Source organism: Triticum dicoccoides, chromosome 5A (genome assembly GCF_002162155.2).
Source record: "Triticum dicoccoides isolate Atlit2015 ecotype Zavitan chromosome 5A, WEW_v2.0, whole genome shotgun sequence".
NCBI lineage: Eukaryota > Viridiplantae > Streptophyta > Magnoliopsida > Poales > Poaceae > Triticum > Triticum dicoccoides.
In genome coordinates this window covers 599896777-599914926 of record NC_041388.1, presented here as the reverse complement: position 1 = coordinate 599914926, position 18150 = coordinate 599896777, and the positions used below count along the sequence as shown (strand labels likewise).

The 18150-nt window shown below is 44.2% G+C and overlaps 1 non-coding gene across 1 annotated transcript; it reads left to right on the top strand.

The window, feature by feature from the left end:
• The first annotated feature begins 15039 nt into the window (after positions 1-15039).
• TRNAR-ACG lies at positions 15040-15113 on the top strand. Its single transcript has one exon. It is a non-coding gene; the product is annotated as a tRNA-Arg (tRNA).
• The last annotated feature ends 3037 nt before the right edge of the window (positions 15114-18150 follow it).

The window sequence follows — 18150 nt, the reverse complement described above, 5'->3', positions numbered from 1 at the left end:
GAGAAGGAGGCAACCAAAGGCCAGGGCATTCAGGTATGAAGTCCCTCCTCTCCCCCCACTATATATAGGGGTGCCAAGGGGGGGTGGCCGGCCCTAGGAGATCCAATCTCCTAGGGGGTGCGGCGGCCAAGGGGGGTTTTCCCTCCCCCCAAGGCACCTAGGAGGTGCCTTACCCTCCTAGGACTCTTGCCCCCCTTGAACCCTAGGCGCATGGGCCTATGTGGGGCTGGTGCCCTTGGCCCATTAGGCCAAGGTGCACCCCCTTACAGCCCATGTGGCCCCCCGGGACAGGTGGACCCACCCGGTGGACCCCCGGGACCCTTCCGGTGGTCCCGGTACAATACCGATAACCCCGAAACTTGTCCCGATGCCCGAAACAGGACTTCCCATATATAAATCTTTACCTCCGGACCATTCCGGAACTCCTCGTGACGTCCGGGATCTCATCCGGGACTCCGAACAACATTCGGGTTACTGCATATACATATCCCTATAACCCTAGCGTAACTGAACCTTAAGTGTGTAGACCCTACGGGTTCGGGAGACATGCAGACATGACCGAGACTCTCTCAGTCAATAACCATCAGCGGGATCTGGATACCCATGATGGCTCCCACATGCTCCTCGATGTTGTCATCGGATGAACCACTATGTCGAGGATTCGATCAAACCCCTGTATGCAATTCCCTTTGTCAATCGGTACGTTACTTGCCCGAGACTCGATCGTCGGTATCCCAATACCTTGTTCAGTCTCGTTACTGGCAAGTCACTTTACTCGTACCGTAATGCATGATCCCGTGTCCAACACCTTGGTCACATTGAGCTCAATATGATGATGCATTACCGAGTGGGCCCAGAGATACCTCTCCGTCATACGGAGTGACAAATCCCAGTCTCGATCCGTGTCAACCCAACAGCTACTTTCGGAGATACCTGTAATGCACCTTTATAGTCACCCAGTTACGTTGTGACGTTTGGTATACCCAAGGCACTCTTACGGTATCCGGGAGTTACACGATCTCATGGTCGAAGGAAGAGATACTTGACACTTGCAAAGCTCTAGCAAAACGAACTACACGATCTTTTATGCTATGCTTAGGATTGGGTCTTGTCCATCACATCATTCTCCTAATGATGTGATCCCGTTATCAACGACATCCAATGTCCATAGTCAGGAAACCATGACTATCTGTTGATCACAACGAGCTGGTCAACTAGAGGCTTACCAGGGACATTGAGTGGTCTAAGTATTCACACGTGTATTACGATTTCCGGATAATACAGTTATAGCATGAATAAAAGACAATTATCATGAACAATGAAATATAATAATACTTTTATTATTGCCTCTAGGGCATATTTCCAACAGTCTCCCACTTGCACTAGAGTCACTAATCTAGTTACATTGTGATGAATCGAACACCCATAGAGTTCTGGTGTTGATCATGTTTTGCACGCGAGAGAGGTTTAGTCAACGGATCTGCGACATTCAGATCCGTGTGCACTTTGCAAATCTCTATGTCTCCATCTTGAACATTTTCACGGATGGAGTTGAAACGACGCTTGATGTGCCTGGTCTTCTTGTGAAACCTGGGCTCCTTTGCGAGGGCAATAGCTCCAGTGTTGTCACAGAAGAGTTTGATCGGCCCCGACGCATTGGGTATGACTCCTAGGTCGGTGATGAACTCCTTCACCCAAATCGCTTCATGTGCTGCCTCCGAGGCTGCCATGTACTCCGCTTCACACGTAGATCCCGCCACGACGCTCTGCTTGCAGCTGCACCAGCTTACTGCTCCACCATTCAACATATACACGTATCCGGTTTGTGACTTAGAGTCATCCAGATCTGAGTCGAAGCTAGCGTCGACGTAACCCTTTACGACGAGCTCTTCGTCTCCTCCATAAACGAGAAACAGTTCCTTTGTCCTTTTCAGGTACTTCAGGATATTCTTGACCGTTGTCCAGTGTTCCTTGCCGGGATTACTTTGGTATCTTGCTACCAAACTTACGGCAAGGTTTACATCGGGTCTGGTACACAGCATGGCATACATAATAGATCCTATGGCTGAAGCATAGGGGATGACACTCATCTCTTCTTTATCTTTTGCCGTGGTCGGTGACTGAGCTGAGCTCAGTCTCATACCTTGTAATACAGGCAAGAACCCCTCCTTGGACTGATCCATTCTGAATCTCTTCAAAATCTTATCAAGGTATGTGCTTTGTGAAAGACCTATGAGGCGTCTCGATCTATCTCTATAGATCTTGATGCCTAATATATAAGCAGCTTCTCCAAGGTCCTTCATTGAAAAACACTTATTCAAGTAGGCCTTAATGCTGTCCAGAAATTCTATATTATTTCCCATCAGGAGTATGTCATCTACATATAATATGAGAAATGCTACAGAGCTCCCACTCACTTTCTTGTAAACGCAGGCTTCTCCATAAGTCTGCATAAACCCAAACGCTTTGATCATCTCATCAAAGCGAATGTTCCAACTCCGAGATGCTTGCACCAGTCCATAAATGGATCGCTGGAGCTTGCATACTTTGTTAGCGTTCAGAGGATCGACAAAACCTTCCGGCTGCATCATATACAGTTCTTCCTTAAGATGCCCGTTAAGGAATGCTGTTTTGACGTCCATCTGCCATATCTCATAATCATAGTATGCGGCAATTGCTAACATGATTCGGACGGATTTTAGCTTCGCTACGGGAGAGAATGTCTCGTCGTAGTCAATCCCTTGAACCTGTCGATAACCCTTAGCGACAAGTCGAGCTTTATAGATGGTAACATTACCATCCGCGTCCGTCTTCTTCTTAAAGATCCATTTGTTTTCTATCGCTCGCCGATCATCGGGCAAGTCTGTCAAAGTCCATACTTTGTTTTCATACATGGATTCTATCTCGGATCTCATGGCTTCAAGCCATTTGTTGGAATCCGGGCCCGTCATTGCTTCTTCATATTTCGAAGGTTCATTGTTGTCTAACAACATGATTTCCATGACAGGATTGCCGTACCACTCTGGTGCGGAACGTGTCCTTGTGGACCTACGAAGTTCAGCAGTAACTTGATCCGAAGTACCTTGATCATTATCATGGTTTTCCTCTTCAGTTGGTGTGGGCATCACAGGAACGGTTTCCTGTGCTGCGTCACTATCCCGCTCAAGAGGTAGTACTTCATCGAGTTCTACTTTCCTCCCACTTACTTCTTTTGAGAGAAACTCTTTTTCCAGAAAGCATCCGTTCTTGGCAACAAAGATCTTGCCTTTGGATCTTAAGTAGAAGATATACCCTATAGTTTCCTTAGGGTATCCTATGAATACGCATTTTTCCGACTTGGGTTCGAGCTTTTCAGGTTGAAGTTTCTTGACATAAGCTTCGCATCCCCAAACTTTTAGAAACGACAGCTTAGGTTTCTTTCCAAACCATAATTCATACGGTGTCGTCTTAACGGATTTAGACGGTGCCCTATTTAAAGTGAATGTAGCTGTCTCTAGAGCGTATCCCCAAAATGATAGCGGTAAATCGGTAAGAGACATCATAGACCGCACCATATCCAATAGAGTGCGATTACGACGTTCGGACACACCATTTCGCTGAGGTGTTCCAGGCGGCGTGAGCTGTGAAACGATTCCACATTTCTTTAAGTGTGTACCAAATTCGTGACTTAAGTATTCTCCTCCACGATCTGATCGTAAGAATTTTATCTTTCGGTCACGTTGATTCTCCACCTCATTCTGAAATTCCTTGAACTTTTCAGAGGTCTCAGACTTGTGTTTCATTAAGTAAACATACCCATATCTACTCAAGTCATCTGTGAGAGTGAGAACATAACGATATCCTCCGCGAGCCTCAACGCTCATTGGACCGCACACATCGGTATGTATGATTTCCAACAAGTTGGTTGCTCGCTCCATTGTTCCGGAGAACGGAGTCTTGGTCATTTTGCCCAAGAGGCATGGTTCGCACGTGTCAAACGATTCATAATCAAGAGACTCTAAAAGTCCATCGGCATGGAGCTTCTTCATGCGCTTGACACCAATGTGACCAAGGCGGCAGTGCCACAAGTATGTGGGACTATCGTTATCAACTTTAAATCTTTTGGCATCTACACTATGAACATGTGTAATATTACGCTCGAGATTCATTAAGAATAAACCATTGACCATCGGAGCATGACCATAAAACATATCTCTCATATAAATCGAACAACCATTATTCTCAGACTTAAATGAGGAGCCATCTCGTATTAAACGAGATCCAGATACAAATGTTCATGCTCAAACTTGGCACTAAATAACAATTATTGAGGTTCAAAACTAATCCCGTAGGTAAATGTAGAGGCAGCGTGCCGACGGCGATCACATCGACTCTGGAACCATTCCCGACGCGCATCGTCACCTCGTCCTTCGCCAGTCTCCGTTTATTCCGCAGCTCCTGCTGTGAGTTACAAATATGAGCAACGGCACCGGTATCAAATACCCAGGAGTTACTACGAGTACTGGTAAGGTACACATCAATCACATGTATATCAAATATACCTTTGGTGTTGCCGGCCTTCTTATCCGCTAAGTATTTGGGGCAGTTCCGCTTCCAGTGACCCTTCCCCTTGCAATAAAAGCACTCAGTCTCAGGCTTGGGTCCATTCTTTGACTTCTTCCTGGTAACTGGCTTACCAGGCGCGGCAACATCTTTGCCGTCCTTCTTGAAGTTCTTCTTACCCTTGCCCTTCTTGAACTTAGTGGTCTTATTGACCATCAACACTTGATGTTCTTTCTTGATTTCAGCCTCTGCTGACTTCAGCATCGAGAACACTTCAGGAATGGTCTTTTCCATTCCCTGCATGTTGTAGTTCATCACAAAGCTCTTGTAGCTTGGTGGGAGCGACTGGAGGATTCTGTCAATGACCGCCTCATCTGGGAGGTTAATGTTCAGCTTGGTCATACGGTTGTGCAACCCAGACATCTTCAGGATGTGCTCACTGACAGAACTGTTCTCCTCCATCTTACAACTGTAGAACTTGTCGGAGACATCATATCTCTCGACCCGGGCATGAGCTTGAAAAACTAGTTTCAGCTCTTCGAACATCTCATATGCTCCGTGATGCTCAAAACGCTTTTGGAGCCCCGGTTCTAAGCTGTAAAGCATGCCGCACAGAACGAGGGAGTAATCATCAGCGCGAGACTGCCAAACATTCATAATGTCTTGGTTCTCTGGGACGGGAGCGTCACCTAGCGATCCTTCTAGGACATATTGTTTCCTGGCAGCTATGAGGATGATCCTCAGGTTCCGGACCCAGTCCGTATAGTTGCTGCCATCATCTTTCAGCTTGGTTTTCTCTAGGAACGCGTTGAAGTTCATGTTGACATTAGCGTTGGCCATTGATCTACAAGACATGTTTGCAAAAGTTTTAGACTAAGTTCATGATAATAAAGTTCTAATCAAATTATGAACTCCCACTTAGATTAGACATCCCTTTAGTCATCTAAGTGTTACACGATCCGAGTCGACTAGCCCGTGTCCGATCATCACGTGAGACGGACAAGTCATCGTCGATGAACATTTTCATGTTGATCGTATCTTCCATACGACTCGTGTTCGACCTTTCGGTCTCCGTGTTCCGAGGCCATGTCTGCACATGCTAGGCTCGTCAAGTTAACCCTAAGTGTTTTCGCTGTGTAAAACTGTCTTACACCCGTTGTATGTGAACGTAAGAATCCATCACACCCGATCATCACGTGGTGCTTAGAAACGACGAACTGTAGCAACGGTGCACAGTTAGGGGGGAACACTTCTTGAAATTTTATAAGGGATCATCTTATTTACTACCGTCGTCCTAAGTAAACAAGATGCATAATACATAATAAACATCACATGCAATTATATAGTTGTGACATGATATGGCCAATATCATATAGCTCCATTGATCTTCATCTTCGGGGCTCCATGATCATCTTGTCACCGGCTTGACACCATGATCTCCATCATCATGATCTCCATCATCGTGTCTTCATGAAGTTGTCACGCCAACGACTACTTCTACTTTTATGACTAACGTTTAGCAATAAAGTAAAGTAGTTTACATGACGTTATTCAATGACACGCAGGTCATACAAAAAATAATGACAACTCCTATGGCTCCTGCCGGTTGTCATACTCATCGACATGCAAGTCGTGAATCCTATTACAAAGAACATGATCTCATACATCACAATTCATCATTCATCACAACTTCTGGCCATATCACATCACATGATCAATCGCTGCAAAAACAAGTTAGACGTCCTCTAATTGTTGTTGCATCTTTTACGTGGCTGCAATTGGGTTCTAGCAAGAACGTTTTCTTACCTACGAATCACCACAACGTGATTTTGTCAACTTCTATTTACCCTTCATAAGGGCCCTGTTCATCGATTCCGCTCCAACTAAGGTGGGAGAGACAGACACCCGCCAGCCACCTTATGCAAGTTGTGCATGTCAGTCGGTGGAACCGGTCTCACGTAAGCGTACGTGTAAGGTTGGTCCGGGCCGCTTCATCCCACAATACCGTTGAGCAAGAAAAGACTAGTAGAGGCAAGTAAGATGACAAAATCCACGCCCACAACAAAGTTGTGTTCTACTCGTGCAAAGAGAACTACGCATAGACCTAGCTCATGATGCCACTGTTGGGGAACGTTGCAGAAAATTAAAAATTTTTCCTACGGTTTCACCCAGATCCATCTATGAGTTCATCTAAGCAACGAGTCTAGGGAGAGAGTTTGCATCTACATACCTGTAGATCGCGTGCGGAAGCTTGCAAGGTGATGATGTAGTCGTACTCGACGTGATCCAAATCACCGATGACCAGCGCCGAACGGACGGCACCTCCGCGTTCAACACATGTACGGGACGGGAGACGTCTCCTCCTTCTTGATCCAGCAAGGGGGAAGGAGAGGTTGATGAAGATCCAGCAGCACGACGGCGTGGTGGTGGATGCAGGGCGTCACAGCAACAGGGCTTCGCCGAGACTACGAGGGAGAGACGTAACGGGGGGAGGTGGAGGCGCCAGGGGCTGGTGTATGAAGTCCCTCCTCTCCCCCACTATATATAGGGGTGCCAGGGGGGGCGCCGGCCCTAGTAGATGAGATCTACTAAGGGGGGCGGCGGCCTAGGGGAGGTTTCCCTCCCCCCCAAGGCACCTAGGGGTGCCTTCCACCACTAGGACTCCTCCTAGGGGGAAACCCTAGGCGCATGGGCCTATAGGGGCTGGTGCCCTTGGCCCATGATGGCCAAGGCGCACCCCCTACAGCCCATGTGGCCCCCCGGGACAGGTGGCCCCACCCGGTGGACCCCCGGGACCCTTCCGGTGGTCCCGGTACAATACCGATAACCCCGAAACTTGTCCCGATGCCCGAAATAGCACTTCCTATATATAATTCTTTACCTCCGGACCATTCCGGAACTCCTCGTGACGTCCGGGATCTCATCCGGGACTCCGAACAACATTCGGGTTTCTGCATATACATATCTTCATAACCCTAGCGCCACCGAACCTTAAGTGTGTAGACCCTACGGGTTCGGGAGACATGCAGACATGACCGAGACGCTCTCAGTCAATAACCATCAGCGGGATCTGGATACCCATGATGGCTCCCACATGCTCCTCGATGTTGTCATCGGATGAACCACTATGTCGAGGATTCGATCAAACCCTGTATGCAATTCCCTTTGTCAATCGGTACGTTACTTGCCCGAGACTCGATCGTCGGTATCCCAATACCTTGTTCAGTCTCGTTACCGGCAAGTCACTTTACTCGTACCGTAATGCATGATCCCGTGTCCAACACCTTGGTCACATTGAGCTCAATATGATGATGCATTACCGAGTGGGCCCAGAGATACCTCTCCGTCATACGGAGTGACAAATCCCAGTCTCGATCCGTGTCAACCCAACAGCTACTTTCGGAGATACCTATAATGTACCTTTATAGTCACCCAGTTACGTTGTGACGTTTGGTACACCCAAGGCATTCTTACGGTATCCGGGAGTTACACGATCTCATGGTCGAAGGAAGAGATACTTGACACTTGCAAAGCTCTAGCAAAACGAACTACACGATCTTTTATGCTATGCTTAGGATTGGGTCTTGTCCATCACATCATTCTCCTAATGATGTGATCCCGTTATCAACGACATCCAATGTCCATAGTCAGGAAACCATGACTATCTGTTGATCACAACGAGCTGGTCAACTAGAGGCTTACCAGGGACATTGTGTGGTCTAAGTATTCACACGTGTATTACGATTTCCGGATAATACAGTTATAGCATGAATAAAAGACAATTATCATGAACAATGAAATATAATAATACTTTTATTATTGCCTCTAGGGCATATTTCCAACAGGTTCCGCCCCGGGTAACACATTGCTGGATAGCTACCCAGTGGATGACATCATGGAGAACACTAACTGCAAGCTGCACTTCAAAATGAAGAACATATCCATGAAGGTGGCGGACGCCCTTGCTTTTACAAATCCCCCCGAGGCAACCTTCCATTGCAACCTGATTCCAGCGGGCTATGCTCATGTCTTGGTTGATGAGGTGGTGGACCAATATTCGGGGCTAGAGCTTGACATTCCTGGAGGTGACGATGAGCACACACTGGGAGAGGCCAACCATAGTATCATCCTATGGAGAAAGGACTGCATCATCTTTCAAAGGCCACCGACACCGCGTCATCCGACTCCTCGTCGAAGTCCCCCACCGAGTCAGCAGACTCCCGCTCCACCAAGTCCACCAAAGCGTCAGGCCACTCCTCCTCCAAGTCTGGCACAGCTTCAGGCCACTCCTCCTCCAAGTCCGGCACAGCGTCAGGCCACTCCTCCTCCTCCAACTCAGCCACGTCAGCCGTCTTTGCCGCCTCAGCAATCACGGAAGAGAGCCACCTCAGCTATGGTGCATAGAGGTACAAGTCGAGGTAGTACTGGAGGTACAGGCGGAGGCAAGCAATTTCAATATGGTCCAAGACTTGCGCCTCTTCCGCAGAGGCCTTACAGCAAGTCCGAGGAGGAAAACATAGCCATATCGAAGGCTGAGGTGGAAGCCCATTTTGCACCGAAACCGCCACCGCCGCCAAGGGAGAAAGTGCCTGAGGAAAAGATTGACCACTTCATTTGTATGGCTAGAGCACCAGCTCCCAAGCCTGTTGACACAGACTATGAGCGCCACATCAAGAAGTTAAATCGAGCACGTCTACAGAAAGAGGCGACCTCGAGCTCGAGCAAATCAGCTGGCAAAAGGAGCGGTAAAACCGTTCCCCAGCTGGGAGAACAGGCGGCGCAATCAATCCCCCCGCTTGTTGTGCCAACAACACATGAGAGTAGGCGCGCCCAATATTATTGTGGGCAAACCGTTAACGTTCCCGGGCTAGGAATATGGTAATAACCGAGGAGCATATTGAGCAGGCTGAAATGCTCATGATCACTGTTGGACAACTCCTCGATATCGAGCCCATGTCTCCAACTAGAGAGGAGGAAATACAACGGAAATATGTCCGGGGCCAACCTTTGGTCGAGCCAGACGAGGTCAAGAAGCTCCCAACGAGAATGTATGAATTGCATCAATGGTACATGAACATTACCAAGATTTCCAATCGAGAGTCCCTCATGGTGAATGTCAAGAAGGATCATTACTACCATGAGACAGCTGTATCCGTTGAGTATTCAGAACTATTTCAGCTATAAAATCAAGACGCACTCGACAAATCTATCGTCAGTTGCTATTGTCTGTAAGTGATTTCTTTCTGTAATTTAAGTCTCAAGCTAGCTGTAGTGATCATTTTGATCAATCATTACATGTAATTATCCTCACTATATTCTTTTCTGTGGTATTATACAGGATGAAGATTTATGAAATGAAAAAAGGTGGACGCTATGGCATTGGGTTCGTTGACCCAAATACCATTAATGAATACACATGGAAATTAGATCCATATTACTACCTCCGTTTCAGTTTACAAGTCTTGCGCGTATACCTAGGTTGCCAATTTTATCACCATAATATAAATTATATAACACAAAAATTATACCTTTTGAAATTAGAAACTCCGAAGTTTTTGTTGGAATATTTTTTGTAATATATGACTTGTATTAGGTTGGTCAAATTAACGACCTAGGGATACGCGCACGCCCTGTAAACTGAAAAAGAGGTAGTACGAAAAAAGTGTAGAGGAAAGCATGCTAGAGTTCTTCAAGCGCCTCAAATAAAATGAAGATATACTACTTCCTTACAACTTCGAGTGAGTCACACTGTCTTGTACTACAAATTCTGTTTTTGCCTACTATCTAGCTACATGTTTTTCCTTACATATGCCCGCTTAATTAAGACATGCAAACGTGTGTGCATGCAGATTTCACTGGATCTTGTTAATCATTAAAGTTGATGAAGGAACAATTGAAGTACTAGACTCGCTACTTAAGAAAGCAAGTGACTACACCATCGTGAAGGGGATAGTCAACAGGTAATTTCAATCATTATTAACTATATCTCGGCCTATTTAATTAGTTCATCATTTCCTGATAACAACTATTTAATAACCCATTTATTCATTTTCTTTGTCGGCGGGCAGGGCTTGGGCAAAGTTCATCAGGGCCACTCCAGGCTCATGGAAACAAAATCTGAAATGGTATCGACCCCAGGTAAGTAATTAAGTAGTACTAGCTAGCTGACATCTCTTTATTTATCATGCTTGATTAATTATTATCTGATCAAATTCCATTCTCGTAAAGGCCCTGAAGCAGGCGCCAGGGAATAATCTGTGTGCATACTACGTTTGCGAGAACATTCGCATGATGGCGTCCGAAAGGAGTAGATCTCAAAGACAGGAGTGGGTACGTTTGTCAGAATACTATTCACAATTTTTACACCATTATCGATATCTAGTCACACAACTAATACACATGCATATTAATCTCCTTCTTAACAGTTCAAAGAGGTGCGGGAGAAGCTTCTAACAGAGGACCGCATAGAAGCAATTCAAGAGGAAATAGCGGGATTTTTGCTCGACCAGGTCATAGATCGCGAAGGAGAATACTATTACCCGCTACCGCCCCATGAACCACTTCCAATTGTTATCGTGCTCCGAAGGCACCAATTAGGCTAATGCCACTGGCTCCGAAGGCACCAATTAGGAGAAATTGTAGATAGCTAGCTAATTGTGTATGTGTGTGTGTGTGTGTGTATATATACATGTGTGTGTGTATATATACATGTGTGTATATATGTGTGAATTAATTAATTGTGGTTGTAGATACATATAATGACTGGTTCTACTAGAAATTCTATTTATATATATGCATAACGTGTACAATATGTAGTATCGTAAAATACCAGCAAACGAAAAAGAATTAAATGGATAACACAAAATTAAATGAAAAAGAAATCATAAACCCAACCCCCCCCCCAACCTTTTAATACCGGTTGGTGTCACCAACCGGTACTAAAGGGCTCCCTGCCCCCGAAGCTGGCTCGTGCCACGTGGTTGCCCTTTAGCACTGGTTCGTGCTGAACCGGTACTAAAGGGGGGCCTTTAGTGCCCACAATTTAGTGCCGGTTACCGAACCGGCACTAAAGGGTCTTACGAACCGGTGCTATTGCCCGGTTCTGCACTAGTGGGTGAAGCTCGGGACAAAAAATCAGTGCTCAAAAATCGAAATTTTGAACGTTTCTCAAAGCTTCAATTTTTTCAGTCCGCATTTCATATCGTCATGACATTTTGCAGGCATATAGATAACTTGTTCAACTTTCATGCCAAAAAAATTAACTTCTTTTCATTTTGTCTGCTATTTTTAAATTTTTTACTGTTCATCCATAGGAGCAGATGAGCTCAAGCACTGAAAAACCGTCCTATGTGATATTGTTCCTATGTACCAACAAAATTGAATGGCTTTGTATGATCATCTTTTATATGTCTATTTGCATTGTGAATTCCCTCAACAGTTATGATATGTAATAATCGTTGCTATGTTGCCAGACATCGAAAATATCACAACCAGAAGGAAGCTTGTGTGACCGCGCGCTGTGTGTCCACTAAGAGGCTGGTCTCGAGAGACCAAAGGATTTTCTGCAAATGTGAAATAGAGTGACGAGTCTCTTGCAACACCACAACTACCAGTCATGCGGTAGATGCAGATGAACGGTCATAAATGATTGGTGTCAGAAGCACCATGATTACCAACTAGCTAAGTATTTTATATAGTAGAGATACGTGACTGGAATGTACTCCCTCTGTATTGAAATATATGTCGTTGAAGCAACTATATTTCAAATTCTCCAGCTACATATATTTCGGTACGGAGAGAGTATATATGCATAATATCAATTATGTTGTTGTTGATCTCAGTCATTCATGTTACTAGAAATTATTCAATGGAACAAAAATTAAATGAATCGATAGAACGGAGTATATCAAGATGAATCCGATCAATGATGATCTGTAATAACCTCTGCTATGTTGCTGCACATCAGAATTATCACAACTGGAAGGAAGCTTGTGTGACCGCGCGCTGTGTATCCACTAAGGGGTTGGTCTCGAGAGACAAACGGATTTTCTGCAAATCTAAAACTGAGTGATGGGTCTCTTGCGACACCACAACTACCAGTCATGCGGTAGATGCAGATGAATGGTCATAAATGACTGATGTTAGAAGCACCATGATTATCAGCTAGCTAAATCTGTTATGCAAAAGTCGTCTTATTCAAAACCTCAATCATCACATCCCCTCTCTCCCACTTCACACCTCGGAACACACTGTTCTTATAGAGAGAAAGGCGCTTTCCCATCTTCTTAACCTGCAATGAAGGGGTACCCCCGGGAAGAGATCCAGTGGAGATAGCTGGGCCTGTAGCCCAGAGGATTGGAGCACGTGGCTACGAACCACAGTGTCGGGGGTTCGAATCCCTCCTCGCCCACAACCTTCAAAAGCGGGAAGGGCCTTTACTTTCCCCCCGAGGGTAGGAAAATCATGATCGGAATAGTGGACGTAAAGCTATTGAACTTAGGTATGCTCTTTCCTTTTGTCGAAGTGGAATCGTAGAACAGAATGTGACACGGTGAGATAGAATGCAATAGAAATAGAAACAAGGATAGCGAGCGGGTTACCTACTCATATGGGTCAAAGCAAGCCCTTTAATTCAATTCAAATTCATAACTGTCTCAATAGAATCTTTTCCTTCTTTTTTGTCTAAATATTCAGTTAAGACCATTCCAAGGCTCCTTTTCACCATGCATAAACTAAACCAACAACTAGATAAGCACGAGAACCAAAGCTTCTATAAAAACGGATATATGTAGTACTATCTCAACCCTCTAGTCTAAGAGGGAAAATCATTCGTTCTCCAAAAATTGTTTACGTAATATTTAGCTTTTTATTTTAGCGCGTCCTCAAATTGGTTGAATGAGCATATACAGAGTACCAATCAAAGGAGCATGTCCCTCATCATTGTGAAGATATAACATTCAAAGGCTGCACAAGGCATTAAGATGGTACCACATGTATGTAATTATCTAGCTTAATTACAGCTAGTATTAGTTCGATTTGATCGAGAAATTGGTGGAACTACATACCAATATACAATTGATTGGCCTTCCAGATTCTGAAGGAACACAATTTTAAAACCAGGATTGATCCAAAAGGAAAGTACTATTGAAAATCTAGATTGAAGATGGAGGCGATGTGGATCTTGAAGAGAAAATACCGTACTTACTTGGTGAAGGTAAATTGGTAAAGAAAAACTGTAATTTTTGTACTTCTCTTTCAACAGACCAAAACGCGAGATCAAGCACCAACCAGAATAACTCGAATGCTCCAGGAAGTCAACGCCAGATCAATTCATGGCCTCTGATTCCAAATTCAATACAAATCTAAGCAAGAACATGTATATACATTACTAGATGGCGTGAACTATTTTAACACTAGTCATATATGAACATTGCAAGGTGTCCATTCATCATTGGCGTGTAGTTCAAAATTATGTTTCCCAAATGAAAGAAATCGTTTGATGGGATTAGTTTATATTGAAGCATACGCGTATGATCTAAAAAGAGTAGACAAGTTTGTGGTTAAAACTTGCCAACCATTGCATCTATAAATGTGTTCTCATAGGGAAAGAATCTAAATGAAATCGCATGATATTGCGGAAATCTTCTGCTAATCATGAGCTCATCTGCTCATTGATGAACAGTAAAATAAAAATATGAAACCTTTTTTTACATGAAACATGAACAAATTCTCTTTGTGTGCAAAGTTTCATGACCATATAACATAGGTGAGGCTCAGGACAAAAAATCAGTGCTCCAAAATCAAAATTTGGAACGTTTCTCAAAGCTTCAAATTTTTCAGAGCTCTCCCCATTTCATATCGTCATGACATTTTGCAGCACATATACAACTTCTTCATGCCAAAAAATTAACTTCTTTTTATTTTGTTTGCTATTTAAAAAAAATTAATGTCCATCCATAGGAGCAGATGAGCTCGAGCACCGAAGAACCGTCCTCCGTGATATTGTTCCTATGTACCAACAAAACTGAATGGTTTTGTATGATCATCTTATATATGTCTATTTGCATTGAGAATTCCCTCGCCAATTATGATCTGTAATAACCGCTGCTATGTTGCTACACATCAGAATTATCACGACCGGAAGGAAGCTTGTGCGACCGCGCGCTGTGTTTCCACTAAGGGGCTGCTCTCGAGAGACCAAAGGATTTTTCTGCAAACGTGAAACAGAGTAACGGGTCTCTTGCAACACCACAATCACCAGTCATGCGGTAGATGCAGATGAACAGTCATAAATGACTGATGTCAGAAGCACCATGATTACCAACTAGATAAGTCTGTTATGCAAAGGTCGTCTTATTCAAAACCTCAATCATCACATCCCCTCTCTCCCACTTCACACCTCGGAACACACTGTTCTTATAGAGAGAAAGGCGCTTTCCCATCTTCTTAATCTGAAATGAAGGGGTACCCCCAGGAAGAGATCCAGTGGAGACAACTGGGCCTGTAGCTCAGAGGATTAGAGCACGTGGCTACGAACCACGGTGTCGGGGGTTCGAATCCCTCCTCGCCCACAGGCTTCAAAAGCGGGAAGGGCCTTTACTTTCCGCCCGAGGGTAGGAAAATCATGATCGGGATAGTGGACGTAAAGCTACTGAACTTAGGTATGCTCTTTCCTTTTGTCGAAGTGGAATCGTAGAACAGAATGTGACACGATGAGATAGAATGCAACAGAAATAGAAACAAGGATAGCGAACGGGTTACCTACTCCTATGGGTCAAAGCAAGCCCTTTAATTCAATTCAAATTCATAACTGTCTTGATAGAATCTGTTCCTTCTTTTTTTGGTCTAAATATTCAGTTAAGACCATTCCAAGGCTCCTTTTCACCGTGCATAAACTAAACCAACAACTAGATAAGCACGAGAACCAAAGCTTCTATAAAAACGGATACACCCAGTACGTCGAAATTCATTGCCCAAGGGTATAGAAAGACGGTTTCCCAATCAAAAACAACAAAAACGAGCGCAAACATATAATAGCGCAAAGCCACCGTCCATAATTCTTTCATACATGTCACTCATGAGTCATTGCACATCCCGGTACACCGCCGGAGGCATTCATATAGAGTCATATCTTGCTCTAAGTATCGAGTTGTAATTCTTGAGTTGTAAGTAAATAAAAGTGTGATGATCATCATTATTAGAGCATTGTCCCAGTGAGGAAAGGATGATGGAGACTATGATTCCCCCATAAGTCGGGATGAGACTACGGACGAAAATAAATAAATAAATAAAAGAGGCCAAATAAGCCCAAATAAAAAAGAAAAGAGGCCATAAAAAAGATAAGGCCCAAAAAATGAGAGAAAAAGAGAGAAGGGGCAATGCTACTATCCTTTTACCACACTTGTGCTTCAAAGTAGCACCATGATCTTCATGATAGAGAGTCTCCTATGTTGTCACTTTCATATACTAGTGGGAATCTTTCATTATAGAACTTGGCTTGTATATTCCAATGATGGGCTTCCTCAAAATGCCCTAGGTCTTCATGAGCAAGCAAGTTGGATGCACACCCACTAGTTTCTTCTGTTGAGCTTTCATATACTTATAGCTCTAGTGCATCCGTTGCATGGCAATCCCTACTCACTCACATTGATATCTATTGATGGGCATCTCCATAGCCCATTGATATGCCTAGTTGATGTGAGACTATCTTCTCCTTTTTTGTTTTCTCCACAACCACCATTCTATTCCACCTATAGTGCTATGTCCATGGCTCACGCTCATATATTGCGTGAAGATTGAAAAAGTTTGAGAACATCAAAAGTATGAAACAATTGCTTGGCTTGTCATCGGGGTTGTGCATGATTTAAATACTTTGTGTGGTGAAGATAGAGCATAGCCAGACTATATGATTTTGTAGGGATAGCTTTCTTTGGCCATGATATTTTGAGAAGACATAATTGCTTTATTAGTATGCTTGAAGTATTGTTATTTTTATGTCAATATGAACTTTTGTATTGAATCTCTCGGATCTGAATATTCATATCACAACTAAGAAGAATTACATTGAAATTATGCCAACTAGCATTCCACATCAAAAACTATCTTTTTATCATTTACCTACTCGAGGACGAGCAGGAATTAAGCTTGGGGATGCTTGATACGTCTCCAACGTATCTATAATTTTTTATTGCTCCATGCTATATTATCTACTGTTTTGGGCAATATTGGGCTTTATTATCCACTTTTATATTATTTTTGGGACTAACCTTTTAACCGGAGGCCCAACCCAGATTTGCTGTTTTATGCCTATTTCAGTGTTTTGAAGAAAAGGAATATCACACGGAGTCGAAACGGAACGAAATCAACTAGAGAAGTTATTTTTGGAAGGAAACACACCTGATGGACTTGGACCCCACGTCAGAAGATACGGGAGGAGCTCACGAGGGTAGGGGCGCGCCCACCCCCCTGGGGCGCGCGCCCCTGCCTCGTGGGGCCCTCATGGCTCCCCTGACGTGCTTCTTCTGCCTATATAACTCCATATACCCTCAAACTTCCAGAACGCACAATAGATCGGGAGTTCCGCCGCCAGAAGCCTCCGTAGCCACCAAAAACCAATCTAGACCCGTTCCGGCACCCTGCCGGAGGGGGCAATCCCTCTCCGGTGGCCATCTTCATCATCCCGGTGCTCTCCATGACGAGGAGGGAGTAGTTCTCCCTCGGGGCTGAGGGTATGTACCAGTAGCTATGTGTTTGATCTCTCTCTCGTGTTCTTGATTTGGCACGATCTTGATGTGTCGCTAGCTTTGCTATTATAGTTGGATCCTGTGTTTCTCCTCCCCCTCTTCTCTCTTGTAATGAATTGAGTTTCCCCTTTGAAGTTATCTTATCGGATTGAGTCTTTAAAGATTTGATAACACTTGATGTATGTCTTGTCGTGGATATATGTGGTGACAATGGGATACCACGTGCCACTTGATGTATGTTTTTATGACCAACTTGCGGGTTCCGCCCATGAACCTATGCATAGGGGTTGGCACACATTTTCGTCGTGATTCTCCGGTAGAACTTTGGGGCACTCTTTGAGGTCCTTTGTGTTGGTTGAATAGATGAATCTGAGATTGTGTGATGCATATCGTATAATCATACCCATGGATACTTGAGGTGACATTGGAGTATCTAGGTGACATTAGGGTTTTGGTTCATTTGTGTCTTAAGGTGTTATTCTAGTACGAACTCTAGGGTTGTTTGTGACACTTATAGGAATAGCCCAACGGATTGATTGGAAAGAATAACTTTGAGGTGGTTTCGCACCCTACCATAATCTCTTCGTTCGTTCTCCGCTATTAGTGACTTTGAGTGACTCTTTGTTGCATGTTGAGGGATAGTTATGTGATCCAATTATGTAAGTATTGTTGAGGGAACTTACACTAGTGAAAGTATGAACCCTAGGCCTTGTTTCCTATCATTGCAATACCGTTTACGCTCACTTTTATCATTAGTTACCTTGCTGTTTTTATATTTTCAGATTACAAAAACTATTATCTTCTATCCATATACCATTTGTATCACCATCTCTTCGCCGAACTAGTGCACCTATACAATTTACCA